Here is a 14,990-nt window from a genome sequence, read left to right as displayed (position 1 = left end):
TTTGGGTCTCTATTCTCTGTATTGTCCTTATACGCTTTATATGTGCTGAGAGCACATGATCTGTGTGTACTGCCCGACTGAGTGTTTTTTGATGGGTGAGCTCTTATATGATATCTTTTGTAAGTAGGACGTGTCTTGCAAGAATCTCATGTTCCACATCCCCGGGAGACGGCCCTGGGACAATCTCTTGCAAGTTGCAAATATGTCGTACATCGGGAAGATAGATGTTTTTGATAGTTCCACAGAAGATTGGAACATGTATGTTGAAAGACTGCAACAGTATTTCGCTGCAAATGATATTCCAGCTGAAAAACACATTCCTGTGCTACTGAGTGCCATGGGAGGGAAAGCTTATGGCCTCCTCCTTAGTTTTAACTGCCCCAGACAAACCTGCTGAGAAAAGTTATAACGACTTAGTCCGTGTAATGTGGGATCATTTCTCACCAAAGCCATTACTGATCGCGGAACGTTTCAGAGTCCATAAGCGTAATCAGAAAGAGGGAGAGACAATTGCGGCTTATGTGGCAGAACTGAAAAAGTTATCAGAATATTGTCAGTTTGGTGACGGGCTAAACGATGCATTGCGTGATCGTTTGGTTTGTGGAATCCCTCAAGAGGGAATCCAGAAGAGGCTGTTAACTGAGGTAGATTTGACATTTAAAAAGGCAGTAGAAATTGCTATTTCAATGGAAACTGCAGCTAAAGATGCACTTGAACTACAAAGAGGAGTGAATATGAGCAGCATGAATAAAATGGCAGCAGCCAAGATAAACAAAATACATAAAAGACCCTGCTATCGCTGTGGACGTGAGTACCATCTTCCCTCACAGTGACAATATAAAAATGAAGAGTGCAGACAGTGCCACAAAATGGGCCATATTCAAAGAGTTTGTCATAGTGAAAAGGCAAAGTGTAGTGTGGAACACAAAATGCATCACAGCAAAAAGAAAAATGTGCAAAATGTTGCCGAAGTCTCTGACATTGATAGTGAAGATGCATTAGCCAGTCTGGAATTATTTAGCCTTAGTGGAAAAGACAAGCAGGCAATCTGGCCTACCCCCAAGATATATGGCCAGGTGGTAAAAATGGAATTGGACACAGGCTCAGCTGTTTCAGTTATGTCACTGAAAGATTACAAGGTGTTTTTCAAGAAGGAAAAGCTGAACCCCTCTTCTGTTCTTCTCAGAACATACACAGGTGAAAAGGTTATGCCTATTGGAGTGCTGCATGTGGCAGTAGAGTATAATGGAAGGAAAGACGTACTTGATTTACACATAATACAAAATGGAGGTGCACCATTATGGGGCCGTGAGTGGTTAAGAAAGCTGGGAGTTGACTGGAGAGAGATTAAAAGCCTTTGTGCTTTGCCTGTTGTGCAACAGACTACAGAAAAGAACCTAGAGCTGATACTATGAAATGCCACCCCTGTATTTAAGAGTGGCATTGGGACTCTTCAGCACATTAGAGCTAAAATTGTACTTAAGAGTGGTGTGACCCCACAGTTCCACAAGGCACGTCCAGTACCCTATGCCATCCGACCCCTGGTTGAAAAGGAATTGGATAGGTTGGAGGCAGACAGCATACTTTGTAAAGTAGACTGGAGTCCTTGGGCAACACCAATTGTCCCAATAGTAAAGTGAAATGGTACAGTCAGGCTCTGCAGGGACTTTAAGGCCTCCATTAATCCTGTGATGCAGGCTGAACAGTATCCTCTGCCGAGAATTGAAGACATTTTTGCCAGTTTGTCGGGTGGGCAACGTTTTTCAAAGTTAGATTTAGTAGATGCATACCTCCAGATGGAAGTAGAGGAAGACTCTAAAGTGTTCCTGACCATTAATACAATAAAGGGTCTTTATCGTTACAACAGGCTGGTTTTTGGGGTAGCCTCTGCCCCAGCTATTTGGCAAAGAGCAATGGATCATATCCTTCAGTCAGTGCCAGGCGTCCAGTGCTATCTAGATGACATTATTGTCCCTGGAGCGACAGATGAAGAGCATTTAGAAAACCTCAAAAAGGTCCTGAAAGGTTAGAACAGTATGGACTAAGAGCCAGGCGAGGCAAATGTGAGTTCCTGAAGCCCAGTGTCAGGTATTGCGGGCACACTATAGATGCCCAAGGTTTGCACAAATGTCAGGACAAGATTCAGGCTGTATTGATGGCAGCGCAACCACAAAATGTTTCACAGCTAAGATCCTTCCTGGGGTTTGTGAATTATTATAAGTTTCTTCCAAACCTGGCAACTGTGCTACATCCACTCAATAAGCTATTACAAGCTGGCAAACAGTGGAAATGGTCCAAAGAATGTGAACATTCATTTCAAGATGCAAAGAAACTGGTGACATCTGACACAGTCCTAACCCACTTTAATTCATCCCTTCCAATCAAGCTGGCTTGTGATGCTTCTCCATACCTGTTATGGTGTATAAAACCTGTACATTTTGGTTTAATTTTCCATTATATTTTGGTCAAGATAAAACAACAGATGAACTACATTTAAAGACAAATCAAAGCAGGTTTTCTTACACCTCACTTTTAAAACAGCTGTTTCCAACATTGAAAGGAAGACATTCTGGTGGCTACAATTACTTTATAACCTGGGAAAGGAAGCCTGAGCTGATACCTCGGGCTATTGATTACTTTATGGATGGACATCTGGGACAATAATTGGGTTTATGGCCTGGGAAAGGGAGACTGAGGCAATATCAAATAACTTTATTATCTGGGAAAGAGTTTGAGCAAAATTCATCAATCACATTGACAGCCAGCCAATCGGGTGCATGTGTTGTGAAACCAAGGCATGACATTTCATAATAAATATGCCTTGGTTTGGAAGAGCAAGAAGGAGGAGAAGAAGAAAGAGAAGAAGGAGAAGAAGAGGAACAGACGAAGACGGCACTGGTCGTCAGAAAGGCATCATGAACATCGATTGCTAAATCAAACGCCTCCCTGGGACATTCATCCTTGTCATCTGTAAGTTTTTCCCAAAGACTATATATATTCAGACTTTTCTATCAGTACCAATTTTCTATTATTCTTTGTTCCAGTGGTATTATTATTATTCTTGTAATAAATACCATGCTACTTTTAACTTTCTATGCTTTGTCTTAATGTCTAGAGTGATTGAATTAATAAGTTAGATTTCTTTGAACACCTGGTGACAGCCAGATTTTTTGCCAGTATATCTGTGCTGCGAGGTTTATAAGGCTGAGAGTGAGGGCGCCACTCAATAGAAGGGACAGTACGATAAAAAGAAGGTATTCTTGGCTGATAAATGGCCTATAGTCAAGAGTGCTGAGTCTTTGTATGTTTAAATAGATAGATAGATAGATAGATAGATAGATAGATAGATAGATAGATAGATAGATAGATAGATAGATAGATAGATAGATAGATAGATAGATAGATAGATAGATAGATAGATAGATAGATAGATAGATAGATAGATAGATAGATAGATAGATAGATAGATAGATACTTTATTAATCCCAATGGGAAATTCACAAGAAAATAATATCGCAAGCCGCTTCATTTTTAGCTTAGTGCCGGCTCTGCTGCTACGATACCGCCTTCTTACCTCGTCAGGTAAATATGGAACCACACCGGCACTGGCATTTGTTCTCAGCGCTCGAAGTTGAGTACTTGAATATGCGAGCCTCGAGTAAGTGTGTCCAGGGAACGAATCCACATAAAATAAAGTAATAGGAGTGATCAATAAATAAAAATAGAAAAATGAAAGTAGAAAAGTACACATACATATACAGTCATACACGGAGCTGCTGAAAAGGCTGCCACTCGCGGCGGCGCCGGATGTTCAAAAAATTGTATTAAATGTTAAATGTATTCTTGTAGACCAAAAGTAATATTTAGGTCTGAGATATCACTAAAACATTGTATGTTGTTCGTGCCGATAATAAGTAAGTCTCTTGAAGTGCTGAGTGACAGGCTGATGTGTGGTTTAAAGTGCTAAGGGTTAATCAGCGTGTGTGTGTCATTCATGGGGCACTGTTGTGGTTAGAGTCTGTGTGTGTGTGTTTATTTTAAAGTGCAACAGTAGACCAACCCGATAACGAACTTGACGAGAACATTTACCCTTGAGAAACAGGTAAAGGGTAAGTAGAGGGAAATACTACGATAATACAATACGGCATCGGAGAAGTGATGTGTCATGTTATGGAAGATGGCAGTGAGAGGCCTATAGCTTTTGCATCACGCTCATTGTCTGCAGCTGAGAAGAAATATGCCCAAATTGATAGGGAGGCATTGAGTCTAGTGTGGGGTGTCAAAAGGTTCAACCAGTATCTTTTTGGTAGGGAATTCACCCTTGTCACAGACCACCAACTGCTAACCTCAATTTTCAACCCACAGAAAGGAGTTCCTGCCACAGCTGCTGCCCGAATGCAGTGCTGGGCTTTGTTTTTAGGTGGACACAGGTACAAGATTGAGTACAAACGTACAGTCTGCCATGCAAATGCAGATGGGTTGTCACGACTGCCACTGGAGGCTGAAAAAGATGAGTTTGAAGATGAGGAAACAATAGATATGATCTCCATCAGCCAGATTGAAAGTCTGCCCGTCACAGCAGACATGGTAAAAATGGAAACAAAACATGACAAGATCCTGTCTCAGGTGTATGCTGCCACACTGAATGGTTGGACAGCCCAGCACAAATCCCTGCTGGCTGCATATTACTTGAGACGTGATGAAATTGCCTTAAATGCTGGATGTGTGATGTGGGGGTTAAGAACCATTGTACCCACTAAACTAAGACACAGAGTATTAGAAGAGCTTCACAAGGGCCATCTAGGTGTGGTGAAAATGAAGGCACTTGCCAGAAGTTTTGTGTGGTGGCCAGGCATTGATGAAGACATCGAGAAAATAGCGCAGCAGTGTAGTGGCTGCCAGATGGTTCAGAATGAGCCAGAACGTGCATCACTTCACCCATGGGAATGGCCTACATTACCTTGGCACCGGCTGCATATCCACCATTCATGGGGTCAACCTTCCTGGTGGTAGTAGAGACATGCTCTAAATGACCAGAGGTTTTCACTATGAGCTCCACCACTTCTTCTCACACCACTGAAGTACTGAGGGATTTATTTGCTAGAACTGGAGTTCCACAACAACTAGTGAGTGACAACGGACCCCATTTCACAGCAACAGATTTCCAGGTATTCCTCCGCAGAAATGGCATACAGCACATCACATCTGCCCCTTGGCATCCTGCCACAAATGGCCTGGCAGGGAGGTTTGTGCAAAGTTTGAAACGAGCCCTTCGAGCAATGACAAATGAGAAGCTGACCCTTCAGCAAAAATTGGCCAATTTCTTATTTGAATTCCGTCCATGCTACAACTAACCAGACTCTAGCTATGTTGTTTTTGGTGCGTCCTCTTTGCTCTAGATTAGACCTGCTGCAACCAAATCTCAAGCAGACTGTGCAAGACAGACAAATCAAACAAGGCCATAAAGCAACTGACAAGGTTACACGTAGCTTTGCCATTGGACAATCAGTTCTTGCCAGGAGCTACAGAGAAGATCAGAAATGGGTTCCTGCACTAGTCAAAGAGCAAACTGGTCCCTTGTTCTATAAGGTAGAGGTTACTCAAGGTGTCATATGACGACGTCATGTCGACCAGTTGAGAAAATCAGCGTTGGTTAGAGCTGAAGAGATACCCACACTGCCTGTTGACTCCCCTGCTGTTGCTTCTATCAACTGTCCAGAGCACTTACCATCTCCTCAAGCAGCACAAGTACAGAGCCCATGTGCATTATCTCCATCACCTTCTGCAGAGGCTAACACTGCTGTAACAAATCAAGAAAAATTACCCAGTGAAGAGAGACGTTACCCAATTCGCATACGGAAGCCTCCACAGAGACTAATTGAAAATTAAATGTATAGTTAGAAGTTAATGTTTTGATTTCTTCAGAAAAAAGGTATAAGAATAATTTAATTAATTCTGATTTTTAGAAGGGAGGAATTGTTATATATCAGTATAAGTGTGCATTTCAGTTCAGCTATTGATGTCTGATTGTGGGTTGACACCTAGTGATATGATTGGTAATGCCTTGCACATTTTGTTAGTTGTTCAATAAAGACAAGAAAGAAAAAGGCAAAAGGCACGCGTTGTCTGCTTGTCCGTTCTTATCAAAGGAAAAAAAGGCTACAATAGTGTATTGCATTACAAATACATGAATTTACGGTCTCCGCGAGAGCTCCATGGCAAGTCTCTTTGTCTCGCGGGTCTTTTAAATGTCTTCCGAGAACTTCCGAGAAGATCACACCTTGCTTTTGCTTTCCAGGATTTTTTTTTATAATAGAGAGAAATCCTGAAGAATGCTTGTATTATATATTTGAAATATTAAAATGTGTCCACCAGTTTAAATGCTTAATGTCTCATTTTTTTCAATTGTAACATAAATTTGCAATTATTGGCTCCGGCAGACACCCGTGACCCTGTAGTTAGGATATAGCGGTTTGGATAATGGAAGGATGGATTTGCAATTTCCCCCCTCTGATTGAGTCCATAAAGGGTTAGATCACTAGTACAGGAAAAATTATAACATTACATTTGTAATTACTGACCTTGTAATAGTCTAAAATGATACCTCACGTTCTTATGTTTAAAAATGGTCAGTTTTAACCTTATGGGAGTGGTCCTTAGAGGGCTAGGACCAAAGAATCACATATCAAAACGATCATATTCGTGATCAGTCGGTCAGTCAGCCATTGTCCAACCCACTAAATCCTAAACACAGGGTCACGGGGGTCTGCTGGAGCCAATCCCAGCCAACACAGGCCGCAAGGTAGGTACAAACCCCGGGCAGTAGTGATGGGAACTCCGGCTCTTTTCAAAGCTTCGGCTCTTTTGGATCGGCTCCCTTTAAAGAGCCGGCTCTTACGGCTCCCGAATGGCTCTTCGTTTAGTATCACTTGGATGCTTACATTTTAGCCTAATTAAGCAATTATGAATGGTTTGTGTATAGCCTAAGCAATTTCTTATTCATTGTTTTCAGAAATTACGTATTTTATGCATTTTTTCATTACAATAAATACGCAGTTACTATTGTTTTAACATTTTAATAAAAGCTTTAAATGAACAGCTTAACACAAAACCACATCAAACAAATTAAATAAAGGCCAAACTCAACAACAACAACACAACACTATGACTCTTTGAATAAAAGTTTTTCGGCCAGGTTGGCATTCAGAAATGCCAGATGCCTCAGCTTAGATGGGCTGATGCGATTTCTCCTCTCTGTGATTATTTGTCCTGTTTTTGAGAAGACTCTTTCTGAGGGGACAGATGTAGCGACAATGCAAAGTCTTCCTACCATTACCTTAACCAGGCGTGGGTAGACTGCAGCCTTGGCCTCCCACCAGCTCACTGGGTCTTCAGATCTTTGGATGAGGTGCTCCTCAAGATAGGACCTCAGCATCTCCTGTTGCTCTTTCATCAAAGAGCCTCCACACAGCAGAAGCTTGTGGTTCCTGTGAACACGCCCCTGCTCCAATTTCTTCCTCTTGGCCCTCTGATGGAGGAGCAGACAGGCTGCTGGGGTTGCATCTTGCTGCTGCTGCACTTATTCTTTGAAATGCCTCATCCACAGCTCTTTTGTTATTAAATGCTACTTTTTTTCCAGAGCAGTGGTTTCTGAAAGCACAGTGTTGTACTCCATCCTTAGATATATAGTTATGGAATAATTGTTTGGGACAAAGTTTTTCTGCTAGGGAGAACATACATGGGGTTTAAGGCCTGTACAAAAGTTGTAAATCCGCTAGCTATCATTTTAGCCAGCTCCTCGTCGACACTTATTTGTTTGTTTGGCGTCATTTGTTTTGGAATAAATGTGCTTATTTTGGTTTGAACTGAAGACCGTGTTATACCTGCAGTTTTCGGTAAGACAGTGGATGCTGCAGCAGAAGTACTTGGCTCTTTTCCTGGGTCAGTGGATGGCAGGAGAGAGGGCACACTCTCCTCCAGTTGCACGGATGGGTGGGTGGTTCTTATATGTCTGTGCAGGTTTATTGTTGACCCTGCTCTAACAGATATTTTCATATTACAAATTCTGCACTTAGCTTTGCAGTCTGCAATATCACTGAAATGCAGCCAGATGCTGCTTCTTTTTCGGCTTTCACTCAATTCTTCACTCTTCTTTTTTTCTTCACGATGCGCTTGCATTTAAATCCGGCTCGTCGTCTGTCGCAGCGACAGGTACACAGAGCGTACCTGGCCTGTACCAACACTCGCTGTCTTCGGAGCGTCTGCCCCCCTTCCTTCTTTCACATAATGGTATGATCCTAGTCCGATGTGTCGTTCGTGAACGAGCCGAGAAGCATCCACTTGCAGAGCCACAGCACCATACGTCACCGCAGTTTCAGACCCGCAGTTGTAGACCCGCAGTTTTATCACAAGGATGTGTATTATTTAGTTTGTTGTACTGTTTTTCCTTCTCTGTTTTATCTTTTAATTTCTGAACGGGTCCTTGACCCGACATTACTTTCCGGGCTTTGCCTAAACATGCCGAAACCTTCCAAAAGTTATCTTCCGATTCTCCGTCCTCAAACTGCGGTGACGTCAGTTCTGACTTGGAGAAGACTTACTTGCCGAGACCAGCCGAAACCTTCCGAAAGTAATGTTACGAAGTCAGTCCTGAAACGTCACTTCCGGGTCTACAACTGCGGGTCTACAACTGCGGGTCTGAAACTGCGGTGACGTATGGTGCTGTGGCTCTGCAAGTGGATAGCCGGCATTATGAGCCAATGTTCTGTGTGCCCATATAAATAAAGTCCCGCCCCTGCCGAATGGATTTTCAGCAGAGCTGAGCAGGAGCCGCTGAAGCTTCGGCTCTGCTCGACGGGCATCGGCTCCTCTCGTTCGCTTCAAAGCATCGGCTCTTAGAGCCGGCTCGTTCGCGAACGACACATCACTACCGGGCAGGGCGTCAGCCCACCGCAGTATTCGTGCTCAGCAACCTCGAAATAGCATAAAAAGACACTCAGTATTACTGATCCCAATTTTTTCCGAAGTTTTGTGAACAGGAATTATTTTTTCCCCTTCGTATCCAATTAGGGAGTGAACCCCTGATGTCCGTTGATGTGGCATGCAAATTGATTTACTGTTTATCACAAGGGTGGAATTTCCTACAAAATATTGACCAAATATTGCCTAAAACAAAGTGTTTGGGGTATAGAGGGGGTAAACCCAAAATGCTAGACATCAAGACAAATCGATTGGTACTTCATTATGTGTGGGTTTTGTCGTACTGGTGAGGCAGGAGACGAAAAAAAAATTTCAAAGCGCTAGGAAAATATCCCCATATCAAAAAGGAACATAGAGGACATCACATTAAAAAATGGTAGTGTATTACAGGGAGGGCATATATCGGCTTGTTTGTTTAAACACGAATAATGTAAACTGACTTTTGTAAAATATATATACAGTATATATATATACACATTTTCATATATACAGTAAAATAAAATTCCTAATCGGCTTTAGCTTATTGAGATCTGTACCTTTAAGTGCAAAGCAAGGAAAGCGCCTCTCTCACTGGGCGTGGCCTTGCGTATAAATTTTCAAACAGACGCACCCATCACTGTACAGGTCTGCGGCTGTTAACATACGATTTGTAGAAGTAACCACACTCCAGTAAGTTATACCATCGACTTTCCTCTTCTTACTTCCGATTTATGCGAGCAGCTCAAACTGTACAAAAGTAAAATCGTAGCATGTAACTTCCTGTACTCTTACCGAGTAGTGGTCTCGCGCGACTTTCTTTTAATGTTGTAAACTACTTTACATTAAACACAAATTGAGATGAACCTAATTAATGACATCGACTTATTTTTGAATTCAAGATACCCAGTTTCTTTACTTGTGCTAGATGCGGGTTTGACGAGCGGGATGAGGTCTGATGGGCATGTAGGTGTGTAGTGAAAAAAGGCCGTAATGCGGCTGCGCATCGCGTGATGTCCTCGCTGCACAGCTGTCAAGTGCATAGCTTACCAAAATCACAGGACATTTCTCGTTTTGTGTATGCTTCCGTTGTTCTAGATGTTCCTGGTTTCATTGGAAGGAATTTTGACAGACGTTTTGATTTTATCTGGCAAAATAAAGATCGTTATATTGGAAAACAATATTGTAGTAATCCGTTAGCTGGAAGAATGGCGACTTGGAACAGAGGTGGTGGTCGCTTTATACAAGATCGATTGTTTGAAGGTTGTAGATCAGTTTAACTTATCTTCCTGAGAATCTAGTCTAATATATACTGCGGTGGGTTGGCACCCTGCCCGGGATTGGTTCCTGCCTTGTGCCCTGTGTTGGCTGGGATTGGCTCCAGCAGGCCCCCGTGACCCTGTGTTCGGATTCAGCGGGTTGGAAAATGGATGGATATATATATATCTATATATATATATATATATATATATATATATATAATATAGAATTAACTACGGAAGAAAATGGTCACTTCAATTTCCCGTTGTTGTGAACCTGGGCAACGGTCACCATCTATACTACCTGGTTCCACCCCTCCATAACGTGGTCGGTATTGCACAATCTGAAGATACAATATACAGTACACATTAAGGAAGTCGGCACGAATGTTGTAGCACACAAAATATGGTTAAAAAAAAAGGAATGCAATGATGAAACAGGTCTTTTCGAAAATATTTTCATCTTACATCCATTGTAAAAAATTAATAAAAGTATTAGATTGTAATGTGTAAGTACTGTTTTCTTGGAACTTAATTGATAAATGAATTTTTTCACCACATACATACAAATAATGCTATATTTGGCATAAAATGCTATCAAAGATCAAATTAATTCTTTGTGTCTGAAATATAATTTACTATTTTTGTGCCTGGTGTTTGCTCTTGGTACTTTCATGCACATGTTTTAGGGCTGTCATCTGGTTTCATTTTACTTTTTGATTATCCAAGTCTTTGAACTCTGTTTTGTTTGTAAACATTCTCTTAACTTCCTAGAGTCTTTCTTTTGTTCAATATAAACACATTTCCCTTAAATATATACAGCAAATATTATGTGATGTGTGATCTCTGGCTGAAAACATCACTATTGCCTTCTGTTGTTTTTTTGACTGATCTTCTCTGATCATACTGTAGAGAAAAGCCAAGCAAAATGACACCTTTTTGGCTTGGCTTTTCTCTACATTCATAATGGCTAACACGGTACAACACCCTAGTACTACTGATCATACTGGAAATCATTTATTTATTTACTTTTGGAGCGTGTAGCCTCCAGAACTAGTAGGACTTCCAGCTTGGACATTAAAAAAATGGAACATTGTGATGCTTCATATCAACTAAATGTTACATTATTGTCTGAGCCGCTTAATCTTGCCCAGGGTAATGGGGGTGCTTGACCCTAAATCTTGGACTGAGCAAACACACACACACACACAACAGCCAGTTTAGCATTGCTAATTCACCTAACATGCATTTCTTTGGACTGCGGGGGGAAACCAGGGAGAACATGCAAACTCTATGCAGGGGGAACCCAGGACACGAACCTAGGTCCCCTTTCTGTGAGACAGCAACACTACCGCTGTGCCACGGTATTAACTAAATGACTTTCAAAGTGGGTAAAACTAGATCATACATTAAATGGGTTTGTGAAAGGTGCTCAATAAATGTAACTTCTTCTTCTTATTATTATTATATAAAATGAGAGGCCCTGCAATTTTAAAATTAGACTACAAGGATTCAGCAAATAGAAGGGGATGGATGAAATAACTGTAAAACAGAACTAACAGCAAAAGTTGAATTTAGTTAGTTACAGACTGACCAGTGGTCCCCAGAACTGATCTGCTCTCTCCTTTCCATTTTCTCTCTGTCTTCATGATTAAGGCAGGTGGCAGTGGGTAAATCTTCCTCCTCTGTCCACCCTGGAAAATTTGATCTAATTGAGTTACCTTTTGAACTGTTATATGGGGATTTAGAGAGATGGGTAAACCTGTTTTTATTTCTTTGCCTCTCACAATAATTCGATCACAAAAATATTAAGACAATTATTAAAGTATTTAAACTATCTCTGTTATTTCTCATGAATTTGCCATTGTCTCTGACAGATTGGTAACTTTTTAATCAACAGCATCTTAAATGTGATTTATTTTGACTTTTTTTTTTTTTTAATTCATTAGCAATGTAACTTAATAATGAATAAAATAGTGTGAAAGTGGTGAAGATTCTTGATTCTCCCTTTATACAGTTTTTAAATTAATTTTATATATATATATACTGTATATATTTTTTAAGAGCAACTTATTTTAAGTAAAGATTTTTTAATGTTGATATTAGTTTTGTGAATAGTGATGTTTTGTTTGATTTACTAAGATTTTATTTTTCTTAGAGAACATTTTTTAAATCTGTTTTTAATAATGGGGCAATGCTAGATTCATTAAGCTAAATAACGAATAATGTAAAACTGAATGACTTGTTTTTACATCCAATACAATATGAATACTGGAAAGCAAAAAAAAAAAAAACAGTAATTTTTAATATTTGTATTTTTGTATTTAATATTTGTGAATACCTACAGCAGTGTATATGGTATTGTTCTTTATTATTACATTATGTTCTCTTTATTTACATTTTATATCATTGTTTATATTACAGTGTATATAAGTCGATCATTTAAAAAAAAAAAAAGAGATTTACTCTTTGTCATTATGGATTATTGAGACATTAATAGGAAAAATGGCAAATTTACCTAATTTAAAATTAAATCTTCAATACAATAAAGCGTGCAGAAAGTGAAGGGATCTGGATACTTTCTGAATCCACTGCATTTAGTAGTTTAAGAGAACCAAGTGGAATAATGAAAATGGGGGAGAGGGTCGGGGGCTCGGGGGTGACTGAATTACTCAAAATGGCAAATGTGATACCTAAAAAGTAAAAACTGCTTTGTGGATTTCATGTTTATCTTACAATAATGACAAAAAGAAATGAGGACAATTTCAGAAACCAATCCAAAATTGGGAAATGCTGTTCAGACAGAAATTGAAAGCAAAGGGTACAGTGGATGTCTGCAAGTTTCTGTAATCAGAATCTTGCAAGAATTAAGAGAAAGTGGAAATATGCTGGACAGAAACATGTGGCAAACACCTGCAGAGTATGTTTTCATTGCTTACAGTTCCTTGTATAATAATCGTAAACTGTATCTGCCATTGCAGTAAAAATGCGGTGTTCATCTTTGTGCATTTTTTTTTATAAAATAAGAATGAGCTTAATTAATATAATGCAAAAAAATTGAAAGCTGAGAAATTGTTTGTGTGTTGCCAAGGATTTGTCAAACCCTTATTCACTACATTTGGAATTCCAGTTGGCTTAGATGGCACGAAAGCATTTAGAGGAAGTGAATTGCAGAAGAACATCTGCTGCACAAAGATAAGAAGTCATGACCACTCAGACTTCCAAACTGGGGAAAATGCTATAATTAAAAACTTTATATAGAATGCTCATTAACTGATATTACCAGGATCAAGAGACAATGCTGCAATACCCTAATGTTTGAAATGGAAATAAACCAACAATGCTTTAGCTATATCTATACAAATTAAATTACAAGGATTAAAAGTAAAATGCAGCATGGCTTGCATTTCAGCACTGGACTCTAGGTATCATGCTTATTATTTAAAAAGTCCTGTGGGTAGAGAAAATCCTGCTGCACTTTCAGGACAAAAAAAGCTTCTCATATTACCATTTTATTCCATTAAGGACATAGTTTAGAAATAAAAAATATGACTTGTGACTACTTTGAGAGCACAACGATACAACCAATTAACTGTGAGTTGCAGTGACTTAATTTGAGGCACCTTCTGAATGTAATGCAGTTGCCTGTCCAACAATGAACGAAGTCTAGCAATTACAGCTCATCAAGCTCGTGGCGAGCAGGTTTCTATCTTGGTTGCACTGGATGTGAGGCTGAAAGTAACCTTGGATGAAGCACTTTCTTGTACACATCCACAGAACTACTATGGAGTCATCAGAAAATTTAAATCTGCATTTCTTTGGGATATGGGATAAAAGCAGTGTATTCAGAGGAAGCCTCCACACTGGCAGTGCCACTTACAGTGGTAGCAAGTAAAGATCAAGACAAGTTTTAATCCCAGCTTTCTCTGTATCTGTGGCCAGACATTAAATGTGAAATGAGCTGCTTTATACTGTATTTTCATTCAAAAAAAAAAAAAACATATTTTACTGTTTAAAAATGTCCCAATTGGACATACACTTGTGTGGCTGAGGACAAGAAGCACAAGGCTAATCTCTGCAGTGGTAAAAATGTCATGTACTAATGGAAGTGCATAATTGAAGGGATGTGCCATTGGCAGAATGGCTAAAACAATATACTTCATTGCTAACAGCAAAACAGAATAATTAGAAAATTTTTTTGATTAGTTTTTTGACATTTGTATTTGCATTTGACCCATCCATTAAATATTACACATTAGTTAGTATTATTAAAGTTTTGTCCATGTACTCGTGCACACATAATCTCAAAATGGCAAATGTCACAAACCTAATGAAGTGACTTGGTTAACAGACGTAATTTGAACAGTGTATTGTTATAAAAGTTGTAAAGAGTTTGTATAAATAATAATAAAAAAAAAAAGTCCTGAATAGTCTTGGTATTCACGAACTCTCATATAACACTGATATGATACTTTTTACAGTTTTATTTTTAGTGTTGATTTTAAGCAGATTATTTTCTTTTTTTGTTACTAAATGGAACAGAAAGACTTGGTGAATAAATCTGGTATGTAGCACATGGTAATATAAATCACATAGTCCATATAATTCTCTGTAAATCCTATCCCATTTGTTGTAACACTAGGGGGTAATCCTCCCTCTGTGACAAATCAAATTCAGGCCCTGACAGAGTATATCTGTTGATCCCCTATCCAGGATGTGATCCCATAAGCAACAGTGACCAGACACAAAAAGCAAGGTGGCAGTCACACATTAAAT

The 14,990-nt window shown here is 39.6% G+C and overlaps 1 protein-coding gene and 1 pseudogene across 2 annotated transcripts in view; both read left to right on the top strand.

Moving 5' to 3' along the window:
• Positions 1-4,170: 4,170 nt before the first annotated feature.
• LOC114653118 (uncharacterized protein K02A2.6-like) lies at positions 4,171-5,354 on the top strand (annotated as a pseudogene).
• Positions 5,355-9,554: 4,200 nt separating this feature from the next.
• LOC114653611 (leukocyte elastase inhibitor-like) overlaps positions 9,555-14,990 on the top strand; it is a 48,095-nt gene continuing 42,659 nt past the window's right edge. For both annotated transcript variants that reach the window (XM_028804016.2, XM_028804015.2), the window contains exon 1: positions 9,555-9,648. The gene's annotated coding sequence lies outside the window, so the exon portion shown is untranslated. The remainder of the gene's footprint in view (positions 9,649-14,990) is intronic.

This window comes from Erpetoichthys calabaricus, chromosome 6, assembly GCF_900747795.2.
Source record: "Erpetoichthys calabaricus chromosome 6, fErpCal1.3, whole genome shotgun sequence".
Taxonomy (NCBI): domain Eukaryota; kingdom Metazoa; phylum Chordata; class Cladistia; order Polypteriformes; family Polypteridae; genus Erpetoichthys; species Erpetoichthys calabaricus.
The sequence above is the reverse complement of the archived record's forward strand: the minus strand, read 5'-3'. Positions and strand labels throughout refer to the sequence as shown.